Below are 16,831 nucleotides of genomic sequence, written 5' to 3'. Positions count from 1 at the left end.
TTATATTCATTAAGAATTGAAGATTACCTCCTTGGTGATCTTGATAATATCGTATTTTACAAATGTTGAACAAAAAAAAATGTATGATTATTTTATTCAATACGTTATGAGGGTTGCTTTAAAAAAAATACGAGTTACATATTTCTTTGAAGAAAGCATGATTTTTATCGATACAATAATGTTCTTCTGTTATCGCTTTAAAGTTGAGTACTTCGTTGATTACACGAGAGAACTCGCCTACAGCAAACAAGATACGACCGTGTGTAAAGTAATTAATCTGGTTGCTCGTTGCTAGCTACACATAAGGCTTGCGTAAAAAAAAATATGCATTTCAGTTCAGGCGGAGAATTATGTAGGAAGTCATTTTGTCGATCAATAACTTAGTTAATAAAAGATCAAATTTTCATGTACATAAATGTAAGTAACGTTCAAGTATTAATCATTACATACAATTTTTGTATAATTCGATATCTTGGTCACTTACATCTTACAAATGATACATAGATAATATTTATGAGATACATTGGAGCTATCTTTTAGTTAACGCCATTTTTTCTTGTTTTCTCTGTACTTTTACTATTCTTCCAAAAATATCAAAGGATCGATGACTTCAAATTAAACTAGAATTGCTTCGGTATATTGTCAATCAATGGCTATTTGTATTCACATCTATATCAAAGGAAAACCGATTGCAAAATTAATTACCCTTGCAACTCCGCAATATGAAAATATGTGTGATCGACCTTGAAGATGACAAATCTCAATGTTTGAAGTAGTACAAAAAGATGATAATTTAATTTCGCTTTATCAAACTGTACAAAATTTGTATACACATACAGAAAAAAAACGGAGTTCAAACATTAATCAACATGAATTATCGGTTATTATTGTTGAGTAATTATTAGGATTAGAGTTTTGGAGTATCGATCGTATCGAGATTTAACTATCGGTTTCCGCAATTTATTGTTTTTCTAAATTATGTCTAAATGGTATCAGTTTTTGAATATTTTATAGTTTACACTCCAACATACTGACGTAAGCTATCGAAAATAATTGTAAATTATGCAATATCATTTTTTTTATATTTCATAATCTAAATTTCAATCTATTTTTTGTATTTAACATCCCTTATTTATTGTTCGTGTTCCGTCTTGTACGTTCTTCAAAAAATTTTAATTTTTTTTTCGATAAAATCTTGTGTGAATTTACAAAAAATACGATTCTTCGTTTAATTTTTTTCCCTTATTGTCTTTACATATTTGGAGTTTAAACGCGTTATAAGTACGTCTTTTTTTAACATGATTACGTAGAATTCTTATTCTGAATAAATTATTTGTTTCCGCTTCATAACTGTTTCTAAATTACAGTGCATTTAATCTTGAAATGCACGGTAACATTTTACACTTTTTACGTTCTAAGGAATTCTCAGGATCGGTTAAAAATTAAATTACAGTAATGGTAATACTCAATATTAATGTCAGACGTGGATACTTCACTGTTTTGTATAATAATTTGTTATCTTGGCATCGATCAAGGTACAAAACTCGTGGCCATACACCACGTTGTCCATATTATTTTCATCTCGATAATATATTTTGTATATTTATGATGTTATTATTTTACTAGTATAACGATTATTGCACTATATTCTATAAGATGGAGCTTTTGTACGAACAATTTCAGGAACTTTTATAACAAAGGAAAGTACTAATTTTTAACATTAACTACCCACGACAATTTACGACAATTACTTTAACCTACGTTCTTACTCTAATTCTTATTCGCTCGCCTAATGTTTGAATTTTTAATCAATCATTGTTGATGAAAAATTGCGATGATAATTGCATTGCGGATATTTATGCAAATGCATATTTTCGTGGATACAATAATACAATTGAAAGATTTGATACAATCGAAAGGACTTGGGCAAAAGTATGTTTCTATCCATTAAATATCATCGATAGTGCTGTACTTTTGGATATTTTACAAAATTTTGCGTCATACGCATTCTATAAATTTTCGTATCTTCGAATCACCCATAATTGCATAAAAATCCACTGTTTTGTGATAATGAATATTAATGACGGTGGAATTTAAGATTCCCGGATTCAGTAACTTGTCTTACTCTAATACATGTATTGCACGTTTTTGGAAGACTAAAGATTCTTTGCTCGAGATCAACGCGACAAATATTGTACTTCGTGGTGAACGTTTCGCTACAGCCTTTCGACCTCTGTGATCGAGTTTACGCTTTTCCTCGATTTTATACTCGATCTCCGTAGCATGCTACTCCTTAAAGGCTCACCGCGAAGCGACGCTCTCATCGAATTCCTCGCACTGCATTTAGAAAATGATCGGAACATGGCGACCGGTGGTGTCTCTTCGTCCTCGCGTTTCCTGTCAAAACATTGCGTTTAAAAATATTGAATCCAATCGCTTAAAGATTTGAATAACTTCCCAACTCGATCCTTCTCTTCTGTTCAAAAGATTTAAAAAGCATTTGAAGAAAGAAGATAGTCCAGTTTTCTTTTGAGAGATTTAACAGATTTTAAGAAGAAAGTAATACGAAAGCATACGAAGATGTAGATCTAACAGAATGCTTGAGAATCTTGAACTTCGAGCTTGAAGATCTGTGAATATCTTTGAAAAAAGGAGACCGAAAGTTCCTTTATGTGATTTTACCTTCCGATACAAGGTATATCCCACATCTTCTGATCTTTTCCAAAATCCTCGCTGTCCTGCAGCGTCTGCGGAAGATCCTTATTCAATGTTTCCGGCAAAAAGAGAGTCAGAAGACCGCCCATAATTTCGAGTGTGCCCAGCACAAGAAGAAGTAGGAACGAGGACACAACATTGAGATAGACTACGAAGGGTGCGAGGATACTAGCAACGTATCCCATTATATGTATCAAAGCTACACCCTGAGCTCTAACCACAGTTGGTAATACTTCAGCCGCATATTGGAGACCGATATTGTATGAAATGTTTATCCAAAATCTACCGAGAATTGTCAGAGAAGCTGTATATATACCTGAAGAAAAAATTTTAGCATTAGTTTTTAATTCTAATTTTTCATGAAATAATTTTAGAAAATTTTAAGGAATAAAAAGGGAAGAAATTATTTTATCTGTCTGTAATTTGTCTGGTTGTCTGCAATAGTTGATACAAGCATTTGCTAAGCTTAATATAAGCGTGCTTAGCTCTAAGCTAAGCACAAGCAATAAGCTTCTTATCTATAAAACGTTAATCTAGCCAATTTGAATCTAAGGGATTGTATTATGGATTACGGCTACTGAAAGCCATATAGCACTGCTGGAGCGCTGAAGCCCATCATTTTGAGGACTATTGCCAACGCCCTTTGATATATGCGGAAATACGAAGCGATCTTATGATCAAAGCAGTAGAAGGGGAAATAAAATATCTATACAACGGATACATGATAGGGCTTGGAAACTATTCTAGCAATGTAGCAAATAATCTACAAGCATTTGCATGTTATAAATATTCCAAAATATACATTTTCTTCCTTTCAAAAAGCACAATGTTATACGAATGAAAAATATTCGTCTGATTAAGTCAGAATTATCGACTTAAGTTATTTAGAAGATTGATCAGTAATATAGAAGGGTGAATATATAAAAACGAAATGTACGAACTATTGGAAACGGCAGAAGCCCAGATGCTGAAGATACCAGAAATGACGAGGGAACCACACGCCAGCCATCTTCTGCCCCATCGATCAAGAACGAGCGTGAGGAACGTGTCAGCAGGCAGCTCGGTTGCTGCAGCAATCGTGAACGTAACAAACACGTCCAGGCCTAAATTATCGACGTTTCGTACGTGACCATCGAACACCAAAGAAATCGCCATCCTATATTTCGTAAAACAATTTCATATGATAAAGAAAAGCACGCTATCATATTTCATGTGAGAAGCAAATTCCTTGCTTCAGAAATGAAGTATTTTTAGACAAAAGATATAAAACTGTTCGTGAGATTTTTACAAGATACAATTCCGATTTTACGTCAATCTATTTGATATCTGTTTAATAGCGATACGAACCAAATAACAATAAATAGAATCGTGATATTCCGTAGTCGTGGCGTTCTAAATAGATCCAACACGGAGTACGTTTTGTCTGCTTCCTCCTCTTTGCAGATTCTGGCACAGGTTTCCTGTTATTAGCAAATTTTTAACTAGTTAATGTCGTTTGTCTGTTTTTCTTACAAATTTATGTGAATCTGTTATGTGTACAAAGATTACGATAAAATCCGGAAGAAAGTTTATGTTATATTTGTATGAGACGATCCTTTCGAAATAGTTTACTTGGACGTTCGCAAATTTTTTCATTTTACTTTATAAAACATCAAACCTCTGAAAGTCGATTATCTCCTTATATCGTACATTAATGTTAATATTGCCATGATCTATTCATAGACTGAGCAGTTTCCAAATGTTTAATCTATTTGTATAAAAATTTTCAAAGATAAAAACAATATACAAATTCAATAAATAACATTACAGAAATAGACAATAACAGACAATAACAGAAATTGACAGCAATTTATCGCTGGCAATTTAGGTGATGAATAAGATATAAAATTACTAGGTTGTAAACAAATTTTCATTACGTAAAAGACCCAATTAGACTTCTATTCAAAGAAAATGATTATATGATATGCTTAAAGGCATATAAATTGGTATTTATAGAACGCACATAAAGCAGGAAAGATCATAAAAGTAGAAAATACGGAAAAGATTGCGGTAATCGGTTTATTTACCCGGAATCGTCTATAGATGTCATCGGGCACCTTGGTGCCGTTGATTCGCTCGAATTTACCAAGGATTTTAATGGCCCTGTCTATCTGACCTTGGCTGACCAGCCATCGAGCGCTTTCCGGTATCAACCATGGCGTACCTACGGCTAGAACAAGAGGAACTGAGGTGACAATACAGGTCATCCTCCAGTCGGCCAAATAATAGGCGATCCAGGGTAGAATGCAAGTTGCAAATGTGAAGAATATTGCGATCGACATATTCGCCACGAATGTCCTCCACTTTGGTCCAACGTATTCTAATACTGGAATAAAAAACATAATATTTAGAAGAATCATCTGTAAAAGAAATATTCTGTGAATAAAGAATGGAACAATATATTAGGTTGTCGCAGAAATTTCTTTCGTCTCGTAAGGAGATAATAGACGCATACTATTTTTTGTTTTATATTATTTTATTGAATTATATTCATTGGGACAAAATAGATCATACGTAATTCAATAAAATAATATAAAACGAAAGAAACTTTTGGGGCAACTTAACGCAATATGAAGAAGAACAATTTGAGTTACAAATATATAAAAAGTAGATATACAATATATAGATTAATTTAACAAACGTGTTTAGTTCTACGATTAAATCGTGTTTAGATCTAATAACAAGGACTTTAATAATTTCCCGATGATTGTTCAAGCCCATTTAAATTTCCGTAAGTGTTTCGATACTTATCGACAAGAATACGTTTCTATTTACGAATTATACAGGGTGGTTGGTAACTGGTGGTACACGCGGAAAGGGGATGATTCTACGTGAAAAAAGAAGTCGAAAATATAGAATAAAAATTTTTCGTTTGAGGCTTTGTTTTCGAGAAAATCGACTTTGAATTTTCGCTCGGTACGCGTGCACTTTATCACGTCTCGTTATAACGGATCTCACTGTAGATCGTTGTCTCAATTGACGTTATTTTTAAAATTTCTTAAATTTTTAAATTTTTAAATTTTTAAATTTTTAAATTTTTAAATTTTTAAATTTTTAAATTTTTAAATTTTTATTCTATATTTTCGACTTCTTTTTTCGCGTAGAATCACCCCCTTTCCGCTTGTACCACCAATTACCAATCACCCTGTATTTCTTAAAGATACAAAAGGTAGAATCACGCGTAACTAGCAATATCATAAATTAACTGTGAATAAACGGATCGTTGGAGTCAAAGGATCATTTACATAATTCAAACACGAGCGTGTGTTACCTTGTTAAGCTATTTATGGTAGATATTGAAAGATCGATAAGCCTGAGATACATATTTATGTCGAAACGAACATTCTCTACGGAAAGTCGAGTCTAATTCGATGAAAACAATTGACTTCCTGAACGAACATATCGATATATATCCACAGTGCAATGACAAGTAAATATTACTCTATTTTCGTACAAGAAAACAGATTAAAACGATGAGAAGTTATCTTGAACAATTGAACTGACCTTCGCGATGAATGAATCTCGCAATTTCACGAATACGTAGACGAAATTAATGTCTGGTGCGTATACGTCCAATAAATTAGAAACGCAAGGTTGTAACTCTTTAATCGCATAACAGGACAAGATGCGATAAACACGTGGAAATATATCATAGTGAACAACGTCTATTTGTAGTTGCCGTAAAATAGGGAGTAATTGCTCTTAATGAAGCAACCGTGTTAGCCACTTAATAGTGGCTTGCTTCTAATCCGGAATCACCTTCAATTAGTTGTAACTAGTGGCTTCCTGATAATTACCGCTCAGTGGTTGTTTCTTTTTTCTTTTTTTTTTTTTTGCTTTATTATAATTGCGATGCTCGAACCATGTTTACCATGGAACTCGCTTCCTTATTTAAAATCACTTTGTACCATTGAATTTTACTTTTCATGCTTCATAATGAACCAATTTATAATTCACAATAAACCAAAATGACGAACGTTCGTTTAAATCACGAGTTTCAGATATTTCTATTCTCTAAAATTACCTGAATTAATTTTTATTAAATAAAATAGCTATAGGATAATTCCACAAATCAGATATTTTGAGCAAATATCTCGGAATTTCCTGTTTAATTCGCCGTAAATTTTTCCAATACGCTCTGGACCTCCTACATATATGTAGTATCGTGGACGAAAGGCCTGGGAAATATCGGACGAACTATGAACAGTGTCGCGAGAGCCGAGGCGCCGTCGGGCCCATCAATGTGTCATCGGTCTTTTCAAGTGCATAGTTTCGTGGAAAAGACCTACGTGACCCTGGCCACGAGCGTCTGCGGAACACGTGTGCGGTGGGCCTAGGAAAAGGACAACAGAATGCGACAACGGCCAGAAAGGGTCAGTCGAGAAACAGAGTGCGAGTCGAGGAGCCGAGTGCGAGTTGAGCGGAGACGGAGGTTGCGAGTGGCGTTGCCGAGAGAGTGTGGATTGCGCTGTGTTCTGTACGTTTGGTATGAATAGTTCAAGTTAAGCCACAATCGTCTCTTCTGTCCGATTAACATCTCTATTGTCCACGTTTTGTAAACATATTACATCACGATATTACATATTTTTGGGGGCTCGTCCGGGATTGGACAAGACAGAAAACGAAACGGTTTAACAGAGCTATTCGAGCTAGTTGTGAATTTACCGGTACGCGGTGCGGTAAAAGACGATATCGTTGACTGTTTAAGTTTGTGTTGTGTGAAAAATGGCCAACGTCGGGGACGAACGATTGTCGGGTGAAGAGGGTTCGACGCTGGAGGAGCTGAGGAATAAGCTCGCGCGAATGAACCTCCCTATATCGGGTGCGAGGTCAGTGCTGATTGCAAGGCTGAATCGGGCGTGTAGGGCTGGACAATCGTATCGTAAGGGATCGACGGGCGGTGAAGAGCTAACCGGTCAACGAGATTTAGAAAGTGTACAGAGAGCTGAGCGTGATTGCAACGAAGATGAGGATGTTGAGAAAATGAATACGAAGGAGTTGAAGGAGCGCCTCGCTAGTTTGGGTTTAAAAACGACGGGAAGAAAAGTAGAATTACGCGCACGGCTACGAGCGGCCATGGATGGTAACGACATATCGTCGGAAGAGGAAAGCGACGACGAAAGTGAGGATGAAGATGACAGAAAAAACGCCAGAGGATACAAGAGAGGTACGCGAAGGGTGTATCAGGACCGTGACGAATGTTGTCGAAGGGCATGCGTTGGTTCGACACTGAGTTTTAGAGACGTCGAAGATGCATTAGAGTCGTTTAGTGGCAACAGAGGTGAAAATGTCGAACGATGGTTCGAGTCGTTCGAGGAAGTCGCTGATACGTGCATGTGGTCGGATGGGCAGAAGGCAGTCTACGCGAGGAAGCTGCTGAAGGGATCAGCGAAAATATTTGCGAGCTTCGAGTGTCATGCCAGGACTTGGCATGAGTTGAAGAGGGGGCTAGTGAAAGAATTTTCGAGGAAAGTCAACAGTAGGCAAGTTCATCAGAAACTTGAAGAAACAAAAAAGGACAGTGATGAAGCATGTTTGGCTTACATGTACCGTATGCTCGAAATAGCTAGCCATGTGGACATGGAGGAGGAAGCAAAGGTGGAGTACATAGTGGATGGAATAATAGACGACGAGAACAATAAGGCTGTATTGTACGGCGCTACGTCAATCAAAGAGTTGAGGAAGAGGTTAGTAATGTACGAAGAGCAGAAGAGTCGCAGAGCAAAGTCGATTGTGAAGCCGGCTAAAACCCAGAAGAACGGGAAGCCCAGTCAATCTGTAGATGCAATGAAGAAAAGAAGATGCTTCATCTGCGGTAGTGAGGATCACCTGAGTGTTAAGTGTCCGGAGAGGGGAGAAGGTGTTAGGTGTTTCAAGTGCAGCGGATTTGGACATATTGCAGCGAGGTGTACGGCACAACCGAAAGAGACTTGCGTAGTGTCAAGATCCGAAAAGGGGAAGTATGTGAAGGAAGTGGCGATAGATGATTGTAGGTTTGTGGCATTAGTGGATACAGGTAGTAACCTTACGTTCCTACGAGCGGATGAGTATGTGAGGTTAGGATCACCACCTCTGGGAAACTGCAAACTTAAGTTTGATGGTTTTGGTTCCGCTGGCAATAGTACTTGGGGCGAGTTCACAAGGGTAATGACGGTCGACGGGTACGACTTTACTGTCACTCTGCATGTTGTCTCGAATAAGGTAATGACAAGACACAGCCTACTCTTAGGTACCGACTTTTTAGACCAGGTAGAGTTGCGAGTCAAACGGGGCGAGGTGACATTTTTACGACTCGACGATCAGACCGACGATCACGAGGACGCGCCGGATGTACTGAGGGTAAACGCGGTAGAACAGACCGACGAAACAGACCTGACACACGTACGGGAACCGCATTATCGTGAAGCGATTCGCGATATCGTTAGGGGGTATAGGCCGGAGAAGAAGCGAGACGTCGGAATAACCGAAAAAGTAGTTTTGGAAAGCGACAAGCCGGTAGCGCGAAGACCGCGAAGACTGGCGCCGTCGGAAAGAAAGGAAGAAGATGATTTGATGGAAGCGTGGACAAACGAGGGTGTCATCAAATCGTCAGACTTGGAGTATGCGAGTCCGATAGGTGTAGTTAGAAAGAAAGATTTGTGTGTGCGTGTGGCTAGATGGGCCTTGTTACTAGGCGAGATTAAGTATCAGGTGTGTCATCGGCCGGGGAAAAGTATGCAGCATGTAGATGCTCCGAGTAGGAACCCCCTGCCGAGCACTATGTGTGTAACGGAGAGTGAAGACGGGCTGATTGCACGGTTGAGAAGGGCACAGAACAAGGACATTGAAGTCTGTAGGATTTTGGACGCCGCAACGTGCAGTCAGGCCGATGGGCAGGTAGTAAGAAACAATATTTTGTATAAGGAGTGTGAGGACGATGTGCTAATAGTAGTATCGAAGGCGATGCGGGCTCAGGTAGTCAGGCAAGCGCACGAGCGTGGGCATTTCGAGGTTACCAAAACAGAAGCTGTGGTCAAGAAGGACTTCTGGTTCAAGGGGTTACGCGAAAGGGTCGAACACGTGGTATCCAACTGCCTTGACTGTAGCCTAACCGAACGAAACATAGGTAAGCTGGAAGGGAACCTGCGAAATTACAAGAAAAGAAGAAAGCGTGCGAAGCAGTACCTGAGGAAGGACCCGTGCACACCTCGATTTTATGAAACCTTGGGTCCTAAATGCCGAAAGTGACGCATCTGATGACAGCGAGATAGAAGGCAACATCTGAGGGCAGATGTTATTGCAGGATGGCCGAATGTAGTATCGTGGACGAAAGGCCTGGGAAATATCGGACGAACTATGAACAGTGTCGCGAGAGCCGAGGCGCCGTCGGGCCCATCAATGTGTCATCGGTCTTTTCAAGTGCATAGTTTCGTGGAAAAGACCTACGTGACCCTGGCCACGAGCGTCTGCGGAACACGTGTGCGGTGGGCCTAGGAAAAGGACAACAGAATGCGACAACGGCCAGAAAGGGTCAGTCGAGAAACAGAGTGCGAGTCGAGGAGCCGAGTGCGAGTTGAGCGGAGACGGAGGTTGCGAGTGGCGTTGCCGAGAGAGTGTGGATTGCGCTGTGTTCTGTACGTTTGGTATGAATAGTTCAAGTTAAGCCACAATCGTCTCTTCTGTCCGATTAACATCTCTATTGTCCACGTTTTGTAAACATATTACATCACGATATTACATATATATAACGTGTCTATACATAACTGTTAATTCATCATTTTCTCGTAATCCTAACAAACAATGCTTAAAAACTTTAACTACATTTTGGATTATTATCTCGCACGAATAAATTTTAAGCTATTAATCGCTTTCCTGAAAATCTGGGTTGGTTATCAGCTTCGGTACGAGACCATCGAGTAACTCGGTACGCATGAACGGAAATAATCTCCCAGTTATATCCAAATGTTTAATAATTTTCTACATAGAAATTTAATGAAAAATAAGAATAGAAGAACCTAGCATTACAAAAATCAACTTCCATGAAATCTAAATATTATTTATGCTGTCTGTAATTTTCAACATCTTCTTTCGCAAATCATCATCACCATCATCATCATCACCATTGCGACAGCCATTCTAAAATATATGTATCATTAATTTAATAGAAAATAAGAGTAGAAGAACCTCACGTTATAAAAATCAATATTCATAAAACCAACAAAATATCGTTTTTTAAATATATGTATCATTCAGTTTGTATTGCCTTTACAACGCGTAGATAGGGCGAGGAGATCTCTTCTGAAGACGAGATATTATTCTCATAGAAAGGATACAGAAAGGAGAAGAAGACGTAAAGAAGCTTCTCTGAGACCACTCGTTTCATCACTTCGCCTCTCAAGGTTTACTGCCTTTAACATTACATTATTCGCGCAGAAAAAGTATTCGCTTTTCTCCCAGCTGTTTCCGTCACCCTGTAATTTCATATCGTGTTACCGTTCGATCAAAAGCGACAACTCATTTATTGTAAACGAAGATTCCGTGCGGCACAGTTAGCAAAGATAAATTACAGACGATCGTATTAATAATAATAATCTGACCGATATCTCGCAATGCGACCAATCGATAAACGCGAGCACCGTCCAACGCAAGGACGTTGTTAACGTTTCGAAACTGATTGACGTTCGTTCTCTTCTTTCTTTTCTTTCGTTTCTTCCTTCTCGCCTGTTGGCTCGTAAAAGTATCTTAGCATTTATAGACATTTTTTATTTATTTATATTTATTATATATGATGGTATCATAATTAGTACAACAAAGTATTATTACGTTTCTGTTATATATTCATGAATATATTGGAATTTCATTAGGATCGTAATAAAGTCATATAATAATTATATCGAATATGACGTCAGAATTATAAATACGGTTATTATAATGCCGAGTTTCAATTAAGTAAATTTAAAAATCTATATACAAGATACAAAATTATTTAGCGTAATTATATATTTCACAGTAATTACAAAAATATTTAATTATAAAAATAGTCAAACATTTATTATATTAATAAATCCCGATATTTGATAACCATTTATTACATGTTTAAGATAACTATTTATGCTGTATATTTGTACTAAATAAATGTTTGCATTAAATATCTCGTAACTTCTATGTGCATCTTCAGAAATGCTTCAAACTTTACCAATATAATCATTACAATGCTAATGAAATTTCAGAATGTTTTATATAACACATATTCTACATACATATAAATTTTCTGTGGCAAATATGTAAATGCTTTTATAAACTACTAGGTTTATACGCTTTGCAGTCTCATATTTTCCTCCCACTGTTAGCATTATCTGCAGTTTGTATGTGAGTTGTATGAAGTTGATCGAATTCTACGCTTTCAACGATCTGGTCGAGTGACGTTCTGCTTGAATAAGTTATAAATCCTGGCAGGAAGAAAGGCACGTGTTATTGATATCGACTGGTTAGCTGGAATGTTGAATAGGAATTTAAAGAACCAACTCAAACTTTATCGATAATAAAATATGGAAAATATGACTGCAATTAATACGTGAAAAATAATGGAAATATTCTATAGGATACTTGAATGTTTATTAGAGAATTTTAATAATAATATGGAACATAAAGAAGAAAGAAATTCGATGATACTAAATAATGATGATACTGAAAATTTCAGTGATTTTTATTAATATAAAATTAACATTAATATAAATAAAAACAAAATCTATTATAAATGATATAGACGAACTTTTTAACTAAATATCGTTAGAAAGAAAAGTGACACAAGTATACATACGAAACAATACAAAAAATCCGCATCTATCTAGAGAAATTTGTTATGAATTTCAAAGTCTGTATAAATACGTATACTAATACATAAAGCTTCTAAAGCTCTAAAGTTTTAATGTTTAAAAAAAAGTACAAAAATATTTCTATTAAAATATATATGATATTTTCCACGGTATTTTCTACGCAGTTTCTACAATTAAGGATTTCCTCGTTCCCATCGATTTTCCTCTAGTTGTGAGACCCTCGGATAATCACGTCCCTTTCATTTTATCTTCGCTACGCTCGATTATAAATACGGAACTGAATATAGAATTATTTGCAAATCAATGAATCCGATGATGTAATTTGTTACGCGCTCGAAACGAATTAGTATCACTTATCTTAGTTTCAATCAATACCTCACTTTCTCAAGTCATTGATTAAAATACGATTTACATTCGTACAGATCGAGCCTTCTTTCTCAATATTTCCGTCGAATATTCGTGATCAATCGTTTAATCGACCTTGATAATTAGAATAGAAATAAGAAAATTCGAACGCCAACTCATTAACGAACCAGCCACTTGCTCACGAATCTCGTCAACTTGGCCTTGTTTTGTCCAACAAATTGTAAATTTTTCCAACCTCGGCTTGAGTCATCGATTCAGGGTTAATGCACGTCACCTGAGTTTCTTTGGTCTCGATTTTCACAATTGGAATGCTGTCTGCAGGACAAACTTGCTATTCGATCAAGAAAACTCGTTTCAATGACTCGTCTGATGAACTTTCAATCAGCGTTCTTACGCTTCAACAGAGTCTCTTCAAAAGTTTCAATCAGGGTCTTAACGCTGTACTTTCAGGGTATAAAATATCTTTCAAGACAGAGACTAGTCTAGATTTTCTCTTCAGTATATTGATATTAGAACAATAACTGGAAAATATATTTCTACAGTATTATAATTGAAATTTTTTCATGTAGAGTTATAATAAAATTTTGTATTATAAATTGCCTGTATTATGGATATCAGACAATGAATTCAGCATGAATTATATCGATCTTATATTAAACAATTTATTAGAATTTTCAATGGAATATTTAAAATGTTACTTGATTGTTTTATATTATTATGTGATATTTTTACGAATTTTAAATAAGTTTGCTAGAAGAAGATGTTCATTTTAATTAAAACCATATACATGTATGTATGTATATATATACATAGATTTATAGTTGTGGAAGCGTTCGTTGTAGAACCATTCATTCGTTACCTTCGCTTTCCGTTGGGAAGTGAAAATTTATGAAAACCCTGGTATGCTATAGTTGTCCAGAAATGAAAAGCAATTTTGAACAACTAATCCTTTGTAATCAGAATATTGTCTCGTTAAAAGAGAAAACAAAATTATAATTGATCGCGAGTACAGAGGGAAAATATTAGTATAGAAAATGATTGCTGTTACGACCGTTCGCGGAGAGACGCGGTCGCGAGGAAAACGCGTCAGCGAGAGGCGTAAATTCTCGCTACGATTCGGTGAATCGACGCCGCGAAGTAGTCGTTCCCCTGTTTCGATTAAGATAACAGAGGTGGTTGAATGAATATGACACAGTAGTAAGTTATATTTCACCGTTTATTCCACAACTTATAACGAGGATAGTTACACTGGTGCGTATGTACGAGATGAGTGAGTGACTGATCTGCGGGTGTGTATACCCGCTCGAAGGATGTTGACCGTTCGAAGGATGTAAAATCAGTACAGTACTGGGAGACGATGATGTGTCGGAGGAAAGCTAAGGATGGGTGTGTCTAGCGCACGGGACCATCGGATTTGTTGGTGCCGATGTTATTTAGGAGAGTGAGGGAATAGGCTTCGTTTCTAATTGGTTAAACGAAGGGTCTTAACCGCCCTCGAGAGAAAGTGGTTAGTGGGAGGACAGTTGCAGCGTACGTGCGAAAAACCAACTTTCCTTAGTTAAGCCGTGGTAGACAATAGTCTCGAGAAATTCCTCGGAAACAGATGTTTGTTTGAAGGACCTTAGCAGGCAAGTGACTCAGGTTTATGACGGATGCTTAAGGCTATTGAGGGTACGCCGTACGGAAGAGCGGACATCTGGTGTCCGTCTGGCCCGCGGTGTGTGACCTGGGCCAGGCAGAGAGTCTCCCGGCGTAACAATTGCGAACTAACTACCTTTAAATATTATAAATATTCAATGGTATATATAAATCCAACTATCTTAAAGTTTCATATTTTTATCTTGCATGAAATTCTTATAAAACAGGAAAATTAATTTTTCTCTGTCTCTCTCCCTCTCTTTGATATAAACGCCGCAGTTGAAAAATAAATATGTATGACCTCATGTATATTCATATGTATTTAAGCATCTTTCTTCGTAACTTTGAATGGTTTTCAATTTCATTTAAATTGTTGCATGGCAACGTGAGTTCTGTTGCAAAATTCATATACTTGTAGAAACGTCAGTCGTAAATCAAGCATAACAACAGTTTTACAGTATGTTGTAGAGATTCCTTTTTATTTAAACTTAGAGATCTTCCTGCTTACAGTAATTACAAAAAGTAACTGTACACCATCGTATTTAGAACGTCATTTATATATATACCAATTAATTAAGACTAAGTCTTAAGATAAGACTGATTAAAATATTAGCTTTCGTATCATTTGTAATACTTTCATACATGCTTATAAATAATTAATGCTATCAAAATGAAACGTAAAAACTGATTTAAAAAAAAGGAAGAGAGACGCTTCATTGGGAAATAAGGATACATACGTACAAGTACTTCTTGTAGCCACTGTGTGGCTTTCAAACTCAATTCCAGGGCAAAAAAGAAATTATTGAAAAACGGTTACCTAATATGTACATCATAGTGAAGCAATTATCAAAGGCGAATCCAACGAAAAAACGACACAAAGTGAACTGCCAGAAGCTACCCGTGAACGCAGTAGCCACCCCAGCGAGAAATCCCATTAAATTAGCTCCGAGCAAAGCTGGTATTCTTCCATATTGATCAGCAACCCATCCAAAAATTAATCCTCCGAAGATAGCGCCGATGAAGAAGATACTTTGAGCTATGGTTGGCAGTGCATCATACTGACAAACCCATCCCAGCTGCAACAGAAAACTACAGTCGAATGATTTACTTCTGATCACTATCAGCATCACGGCAATCTTATAGCAATTTCAACGCCTCGATTAAACGAATTTTCGATCAAAGTTTCGAAATTCCTAATGAAGCGCGCCTCTGTCCTTTTTCCTTTCCCTTTGAGGAAAAAAGAAGGAGAAGCTTAAGACCCTGCGCGTTCTCGCGTCCTTCTTCTGGATGCTTCCTACCCCTCGATGAATAATTCTCCTCCTGACGAGCGACGCAAAGTTCATGGAAATCCACTGGAGCAAAAAGTCTTGCAATTTATGTCGAACAAATCTGTGTGTTCGCGCTGTTGCTCGTTATAACGCTTTATTAAAGTTTCTTTTCAATCCGGTATTTTCATTTTCAGTTTCATTTTCAGATTGTATTTTATTTGGCAATGTAACGCTTGAATTTAGAATGTACTCTGTAATTTCACTACATGCACTAATTATTACTGCAATATGTACTAGTAATTCTGTTACGTACTATAATTTTCCTCTGTGGAAATCGACATTGTTAATTTTCCCACTTCTGAACTATCGATCTTTCCACAAACGTTTATTCGACCCTTTCCATCGTTCTTCTTTCTTTCCAAAAATTGTACACTACGCTTATTTTTTATCGAAATAGATCATGCAAATAATCGAATACGACATACACAGTATAAAGGGATTGATTGATAGGAACAGATAAAATATTCAAAAAGCAGGAAATTACAAGTCGAACATTTTCTGTCACCTCGGATGCCACAGACGCATAAGGGACGGTGGTATAATTAAATTCCCATCCTTGTTGGCAATCTTTCGTTGGCCACGATGGGTCCGGTACGTGGCTTCCATTTAGCAAAATTTCCGTGTAATTTACATCGTACATGCTGCATCTCGAGTAACCTTCGCGGTTGACTGGTATCGCCAGCGACAGCCTGAAACGAAGGAGAAGATAACGTAGATTGGTTCACGGTCTTCGATGCCGATGGACGTTCCGACAAGCGAGTAATTAACTTTCTATTTGAAACTCGACAAAAAATATTGGGAATCTCGAGTATTTATTGAGCTAATAATATTGATTGTTAGTCGAGTCTGATAAAACGTATTTGACTGGAATTTCATTTAAAGCGAAGAAAGTTATTTTCAATTGTAGCTGGATGTACGTTAATTGCTGTT

The 16,831-nt window shown here is 36.9% G+C and overlaps 1 long non-coding RNA gene across 2 annotated transcripts in view; it reads right to left on the bottom strand.

The window, feature by feature from the left end:
* The window catches only part of LOC143304734 (uncharacterized), a 71,292-nt gene that overhangs the window by 10,995 nt on the left and 43,466 nt on the right, over positions 1–16,831 (bottom strand). The gene's annotated exons all lie outside the window — the stretch shown is intronic.

Source organism: Bombus vancouverensis, unplaced genomic scaffold (assembly GCF_051014615.1).
Source record: "Bombus vancouverensis nearcticus unplaced genomic scaffold, iyBomVanc1_principal scaffold0052, whole genome shotgun sequence".
NCBI lineage: Eukaryota > Metazoa > Arthropoda > Insecta > Hymenoptera > Apidae > Bombus > Bombus vancouverensis.
Note: the sequence above shows the minus strand (reverse complement) of the source record. Positions and strands in the feature narration are given on the sequence as shown.